General features: G+C 35.9%; 1 pseudogene; it reads right to left on the minus strand.

Annotated features, from left to right (window-relative positions):
• Positions 1 to 6,256: 6,256 nt before the first annotated feature.
• LOC128247483 (5S ribosomal RNA) lies at positions 6,257 to 6,375 on the minus strand (annotated as a pseudogene).
• Positions 6,376 to 8,870: the final 2,495 nt, after the last annotated feature.

Below are 8,870 nucleotides of genomic sequence, written 5' to 3' on the forward strand. Positions count from 1 at the left end.
TATATATATATATAATAGAGATATTAATATTTCTAAGTCTCTCTAAAGGAGACTACGGCAGCGGTACTGGATATTAATAGTTATCGCCAAGCCAACATGGCAGTCCAAAAAATAGGACGAATACTGCCGTTGATAAGCTCCAAGAGGCCATCGCCTCTAGCTACCTATGTAATACACGAACCTGTGTCCTTTATAACCTTCGAACAGGGGAGGTCAGCCGCTTCCCCTTGCTGGTCTGGCATCTACAGACTAGTTTCGGGGTATTGCCCCTTATCAATGTAGAGCAGCCGAACCCAGCAGGCGTCGCTACTGACCGTCTGTACGAAGGCTTATTTACCTAATTTCAGTGGAATACCGCTGCCGTAGTCTCCTTTAGAGAGACTTAGAAATATTAATATCTCTATTTCTGAAAACCAGAAATTTAACGTCTATGTTTCAGGCTGGAATGGGTTGCAGAAAGTTGAATAGATACGTAGAAAGTTGGTATCTCAGCTACTAGCAGTTGTGAAAACGTCTTAAAATTTCATTATTTTCTTTAACCCTGGCAACTCCGGGTATTTCTGCTAGTATATATATATATATATATGTGTGTGTGTGTGTGTGTGTGTGTGTGTGTGTGTGTGTGTGTGTGTGTGTGTGTGTGTGTGTATGTATGTGTGTATGTATGTATGTATGTATGGTACTGTTATATAAGCTTAAAGCTTACGGTGATCACCGTGCAATGACTAAGGAAAATAGTCTAAAGATTATATAAAAGTACCATTATTATGAGTCACAGGATTGTAAACTCGGCACCGTATGAGAAAACATTCGCACCGAAAGCATATGTATATATATACTGGGTTGTCCGGAAAGTTAATGGCGATTTATAGTAGCTTACCTTTCGATTTATTTGCCATGAAACCACCTCAATTCTAGGAAGAGGATATTTTCAAGTTGAAGGACAAAATGGTTCATATTTCGTTGATAAAAAATGTAATGACAAGTATTTATTGACCTTTTTCTTTGCTTTAAAAATCGGTACGAACTTTCCGGACAACCCAATATATATATATATATATATATATATATATATTTAATCAAAAGAATATATGTGGTACTTAAAATGTTTGTGGCACTAGAATTTGGTAGCGTAAAAAAAACAAAAACAAAATCAAATGTGGTGTTCTCACTACATAAATAAATAAAGTTTGTACGAAACGTACGTACTGCTATAACCTAATACATTTTTGTTGCTTTTCTTCAAATATATATTTATATGTAGAGTGTTAGGTGTGATGTACAGAATTAAATATTGAAAAAAAAGTCGTCAGAATTTTGGAATAATTTCTTTCATTTATTTTATACATATATTAGTGCTTTCGTCCGTCTCTCGAACTTGTCAAATCCCTCTATGGGATTGGAGTATCCAGAGGCACTCCTGGTAATCTGGTAATTACCTCCGTAAGTATGGTCCTTGGTATAAGGTATACGGCAGCAGGTAATTTAAAAAGGTATATCGTAGTTTAATGCATATATAGACGATCAGAATATGGAGGAAAAACAACAAATAGAAGTGTATCTTTGGTGCTAAAAAGGCATTATTTAATCAGTTAAGCAATAATGGCTTTACACTTCTATTTGTTGGTTTTCCTCCATTTTCTGATCCTCTCTCTCTCTCTCTCTCTCTCTCTCTATATATATATATATATATATATATATATATATATATATATATATATATACATACACACATATTTGTACGTGTCTGTACGTATATGTCCGCATATGTACACACTAAGATATATATATATATATATATATATATATATATATATATATATATATATATATATATACATATAAATATGTCTCTCTTTCTCTCATTCTCAATATATATATATATATATATATATATATATATATATATATATATATATATATATATATATATATATATATATATATATATCTGTAAAAATATGTGACACCTATTCGGTAGCCATGATAAAACTCCGAGTTTCGGATGCCGGGGTGGGAACCCACGCCAACATCTCTTCAGTTATCGGGCCATTGAAAATTCCTGTGAAAAATTACCGTTAAACAAAGGGAAATTACTGTGTGGTTGACCGTTATTAAGACAAAAGAGGTATAGAACGCTAAGTGAGGGGAGGGGGTAAAGGTAAGGTAGTAGAAAAGTCTATAGTGTTCGCGTAAGCACACCAATCCGTACATTCGCCTATATGTATATACTGCAAGCCCCTCGCTTGAAACACACATTTTCACCCACATACTCGCCAAAAACTATACATATATGTACATATACATACATATAAATATATATATATACCCGCATACACACCCACACACACACACTCAACCACCTCGCATCCATACACACGCACGCAAGAAAAATGAAAAAAATATCAATATATATATATATACAAGCGTGTATAGTCCCTGGTACATCGTTTAAATTGTATAATAATAATATTATGTAATCTATCATGTAATCTTTTACTGTAGCATTAAATAAAGCTCTACCGAAACAGCTATTGCTAATTTAATCCCCATCTCTGTTTAATTTTCTTATACTTACACCGCACCAAAGATCCACCGGTGAGTCGGAGCGTCGGTTATTAACTGGATTCGATATTTACATAATTATGATATCCTATCAGCATCTGATATCTACGCAATGTGTGTGTGTGTGTGTGTGTGTGTGTGTGTGTGTGTGTGTGTGTGTGTGTGTGTGTGTGTGTGTGTGTGTGTGTGTGTGTTTGCGTGCGTGCGTGCATGTGTGTGTGTATTGAGAATAAAGAGAAAATGCACTGCAATCTTGCTGATATATTTTTTCGATGAACGACTCCAAGAACATATACAATTATAGTGAACAACAGATATTATCCACTATTCCCAGTAGATGCTGGAGAACACAAAGCAAAGACAAGTAAAACAACACAGCATACCGGAAGAAAAAGTGTCGCCATATGTCTCAACTCAAAATCCTAGAAATAACGATGTCTATTATATTGTTTTTTAAATTTTAACGGTTGTGAAAATGGATGCCAAGATTCTATATCTACAGAATTACAAAAAGTGACAAACAGCTACAAATATTAAACATAACAATAACAGATGCTCATTTACATTCAACAACAAAAGTACCATAAGTCAATAAATGGGGATGTCTTAACTCGATAAATTATCTTAACTCATCTGGATTGTGAGAAATCCATTTTAAACAAGGGCAATAATTCGAAATATAGACTGGTTTTACCAGCATTATCGGAATACTAGTCAATGGGATAATGCGTCCAGGATGGAAAAAAAATATATTTAGGACAAACACATATTATGTAAACACATGACATTACATAAAGAGCCAATGTTATTTTGCATCCACAGCAAAAGTCTCATTGAACATATACGTACATGTCCTTGGAATCACCAACAGTATAAGTATTACTGTGTATCAATATCATGACAGAATATCTGAACAACCGAAGATAGAAATGAAAAGTGCATCCATTGAAAAATATCGACTACGCTTAAATATGAAAACGAATTTATTTTCATTGCATTTGCATTAAATAACTTTTAATTAATTTCAATTACACTAATGATTTATGACTACCTTTATACTTATTTATATTATTCATTGAAGGAAGTTAATATTCATTAATTACCTCCCGGAAGACTGTCGATAACGATCGCCTCACCTACAACAGCTAGTCATGAAATCATGAAATAATTGTAATTACAAATTCATGAAGATCTTTAAATCAAAGTGTAGTTAGCTGGTTACATAAACATTACACTTAATATATAAAATTTGCTCGTGAAGATTTACCGCCTGGAGAATTTCTGGATTTTTCAGTACACGCACACCACACACAATCACACACACACACACACACACACACACACACACACACACATACACACAAACACATACACACACATACACACACAAACACACATACACGCACATACACAAACACACATACAAACACGCACATTCAAATACACATATTGCATATGTAAAAGTTAATGCATGTTTCACGTTGTAAGGCACAATTTTGTATCTTGGAAGCAGTGCAAAATGAACCCACATGGTTCCGGGTTCAGTCCCACTGCTTGGCACCATGTAGAAGTGTCTTTTACTGTAGTCTCGGGCCAACCAAAGCCTTGTGAGTGGATTTGATAGATGGAAACAATGTGTGTGTGTGTGTGTGTGTGTGTGTGTGTGTGTGTGTGTGTGTGTGTGTGTGTGTCTGTGTGTCTGTGTTTATCCCCCCAACATCGCTTAACAACCGATGTTGGAGTGTTTACGCCCTCGTAGCCTAGCAGTTCGGCAAAAGAGACTGATAGAATAAGTACTAGGCTTACAAAGAATAAGTCCTGGGGTCGATTTGCTCTACTGAAGGCGGTGCTCCAGCATGGCAGCAGTCAAATTACTGAAACAAGTAAAAGAATAGTAGTGCATTTTTCATATTGAAGGTCACATGCAATTTTCATGGTTCTTAGAAAAAACAAACATTATTGTGTGCATGCAAGCTTGCAATTAATATTGAGAAATGGTTTTAATTAGAAAACTAATCAGTTCCACTAATTATGTAAATCATTACAGTATTTAAAAAAACGTATATGCTCCTGAAAAATAACAGACATGAAGAATTAAATCATAGTTTATTTTCTTGATAAGTTGAGGCTTTCACATTTTACTTATGAAGATCAAACTAAACTATGATGGTCATGACGTGGATACAATTCTGGGAGAGCCAATTGTCTAGGCTACCTGGAATTTTGGGTATCTTATTAAAGCCTTCTCTGTTACAACCATTCTGGTTTCGGGATTTCCCTATCCAGCGTAGAAAGCACCTTTAAAGGATCATGGACATTGCCTTATCTTCTGGCCAAAAGATAAAAGAAAATGAAGCTTTCCAAATTTATTTATCGCATACCTCGTTACTTCATGGTATGGTTTATATGTTAGATATCATCACATCAGGGTAACCCCAGGTACTACTGCTGAGAATATGTGTATGTGTAAATAGATGCGCACACACATGCATACATACATAATACATTACATATGTGCGTGTGAGATTGTGTGTGCGTGTGTATGTGTGTTTTCTTAGCTATCAATACTTAAAGTAGCCGTTCTTCTTTTAACTGTTCAATAACATTAAATATAATGACTTCACACCTATTGCCATCAGAAGCCGGTATAAAAACGATCACAAACACTCACACACACACACGCACACACACACGCGCGCGCGCACACACACACTTACGTACACACACACACACACACACAAAACACACGCACGCACAGGCACACACAAGCATATATACACGTGTGTGTGTGTGTTTGCACGTATGTGTGTATGTGTATTATACACGTATATGCATATACATATGTATGTACAAATAAATATATGTATATATATATATGTGTGTGTGTGTGTGTGTATGTATGTATGTATGTATGTATACTGGCTTCCGATGGCAATGACTGCAGAATCTCTCATTATATTCAACACCATCGGATATTTAAAAGAAGAAACAGACTCCGCTATTTTAAGCTACCTTGGTGTCGAAGATCATTATATCGAAATTTGTCAATGCTTAATTACATGCTTATTTCGTTCGACCTAATGAACTATACCATTAAGATCCGAATGCCGCTTGCTGATGTGTGCCCGTGTTCATTGAAATTATTAGGAGGCTAAAAATCAATGTGAAATTTTCTGATCTTGCGTTATGATAATATACGCGAAGTTCCGGATTCCAAAATATTCTGTGTTTTAGATACAGCTACAGCACCCCAACCGTTTTAGAAATTAGAACTTTTACTTGAGTGGATAACAGATTACAGCACAACCTTTGCAATCAAATGATGTTTTAACATTTCTTAAAGCGACGAACTGGCAGAATCATTAGCATCCTTGACAAAATGCTTAGCGGCATCTTGTCCCTCTTTATATTCTGAGTTCAAATTCTTATTTTTTTACTGCCCACAAGGGGCTAAACATAGAGGGGACAAACAAGGATAGACAAAGGGATTAAGTCGATTACATCGACCCCAGTGCGTAACTGGTACTTAATTTACCGACCCCGAAAGGATGAAAGGCAAAGTCGACCTCGGCGGAATTTGAACTCGGAACGTAGCGGCAGTCGAAATACCGCTAAGCATTTCGCCCGGCGTCCTAACGTTTCTGCTAGCTCCCCGCCTTTTTTATTTTTTATTTTTATTTATTTTTTTTTACGTTTACAACACCTGGGCTTCCCAAGCGGTCACCCATCTAAGTACTAACTAGGCTCGACTTTGCTTAACTTCGGTGATCGGACGAGAACCGGTGTTTTCAAAGTGATTTGAGTTCAAATTCTGCTGAGGTCGACTTTTCCTTTCATAAAATAAGTATTAGATGATCACTTAGGTCGTGTACTCGATTTAACCTCCCTCCCGAAAATGCTGGCCTTGTGCGAAGATGTTCTAACATTTCTTGCATTGCGAAAACAGCAAGACAAATTCTACCTAGTTGTTGAACTAGTAACAGATAGCAGCCAAGTCTTCTTAATATCACTCTGTTGGCTTAATTAAGAAAATGCCGCATCAGATACTTTAATTCTAGATTGCGTACGCTTATTTCTTCCTCTCGTATATACCAACGTGTACACATTCTTCTCTATCTCTAAGTGTAAATATATACCCTACATTGATTACATACTTTTCGTAATATACCGGTTCATTAAGATATACATATGTCTAAACATTTGAAGTACTAATGCCAACAACAGCAACACAACAAAAACAACTACAACAGTAATAAACTTTTCTATTATTGGCACAAGGTCTAAAACTTTGGGGAGAGGCGTTATGTCAATCACATCGACACCAGTGACCAAATGGTAATTATTTCATCGTCTCCGAAAGGATACAAGACACAGTCGAACTCAGAACGCACTGGCGGACGAAATGTCACGAAGTATTTTGTCCGGTGGGCTACTGATTCTGCCAGCTCGCCACCTTAACTACTACAGTGATAATGATTCTAAGTTTTGGCTCTAGGCCAGAAATTTTGGTGGAGGGTATGCGTCGATCACATCGACCCCAACTTTCAACTGGTACTTATTTTTTAGACCTTGAAAGGATGAAAAGCAAAGTTGACCTCGGAGATATTTGTACTCAGAGCGTAAAGACGAACGAAAGTGCTGCTATGCATTTTTCCCCAGCATGCATACTGAAACACCAATAATGAGGACAACATTTTTGTAGTAATATTTATATCAATAAAATGACTGATAAATTTATAATCAATTTACAAATATTGTAGCTTTTGTCCGTTTCGTTCAATGTCTTTTCAGCCCTTGTCAAGCATACTTGTGACAAAATCCGTTCCAGTCGTGAACATATATGTATGTATTGTATACGATGAACCATATTTCCAATCTGCCTTACTTTAACACAATAAATTGTTGTATCGAGGACATTTATTTGCTATTGCTAGTCCGTTCAGCAATTTCTGTATATTACAGGTGAAACACTGCCCCTTACAGAACATATATTCATGTCGGCAAAATCTTTAAAAGTCAGTTTGGAAGAACAGTTTAATCCTGAAGACCACCAGTAACACACCTATGAATTTATATAATCAAAAAAATTAATGTATCTTACTTTTACTCAATACATATACTACCGTTTAGATTCTTATGAACTTGAATTGTGTAGCTTTTCCACCACTTGCAGTAGAGGCTCTTTGCATGGTTGGTGATGTGTGTGTTGTGATAGCCTCAAGTTTTGCAAAGCTTAGAAGCGAATTCTTCAAATTGAGTTCAGAATGTTTTTTACTATAAGAGAGTAAAGAATATTGAGTGGAAGAAATTGGAGTGGTAATTAGTGATAGACTGGGCAAATATTTTTTTTTTTCCTTTTCAAGAATTTTCAAGGATATTTGAAGAGTTACCGTAAAACAATCATTTAAATATGAGCATCTTATGTGAATTAAATCTAAACACAGAAACTATATCGTGAGAACGAAATAGGCGCAGGAGTGGCTGTGTAGTAAGTAGCTTGCTTATCAACCACATGGTTCCGGGTTCAGTCCCACTGCGTAGCACCTTGGGCAAGTGTCTTCTACTATAGCCTCGGGCCGACCAAAGCCTTGTGAGTGGATTTGGTAGACGGAAACTGAAAGAAGCCCGTCGTATATATGTGTATATATATATATGTATATGTGTGTGTGTTTGTGTGTGTGTGTTTGTCCCCCTAGCATTGCTTAACAACCGATGCTGGTGTGTTTATGTCTCCGTCACTTAGCGGTTCGGCAAAAGAGACCGATAGAATAAGTACTAGGCTCACAAAGAATAAGTCCCGGGGTCGATTTGCTCGACTAAAGGCGGTGCTCCAGCATAGCCGCAGTCAAATGACTGAAACAAATAAAAGAGTAAAAGAGTAAAATGATTAGTTTAAAGAGGGACTACATAGACAATCGGTCTGCTAGGAACAGCAGTCACCTATCCTCATTTCATATCACACTGTTTTAAAATGTAAAATCCATGAGGAATAGTAATCCTAACGTTTCTTTCCCTTCAGCAGTTTAATTTTTAACAAAACATGAAAACGCTGTTTTCCCCAATTATCTCTATATCAATACCCGAAAATTCACCTTCTGTAAACAAGTATGTTTACAGAATCAAGTCATAATTCTATTACGAAGAAAATTCTAAATTTGTTAGAACATTGAAACTTTGCTAAATGTCAAAATGCTAGAGATAATTAGATGTTAAGATAATTTTTCTGACTTTTATCATTGTGTTTACGTTGAAACCTTTCTAATATTTTACATCTTTCAATCGATTTCATATTCGATCATCAGATG

Source organism: Octopus bimaculoides, chromosome 3 (genome assembly GCF_046866305.1).
Source record: "Octopus bimaculoides isolate indiv1 chromosome 3, ASM4686630v1, whole genome shotgun sequence".
Lineage (NCBI taxonomy): Eukaryota > Metazoa > Mollusca > Cephalopoda > Octopoda > Octopodidae > Octopus > Octopus bimaculoides.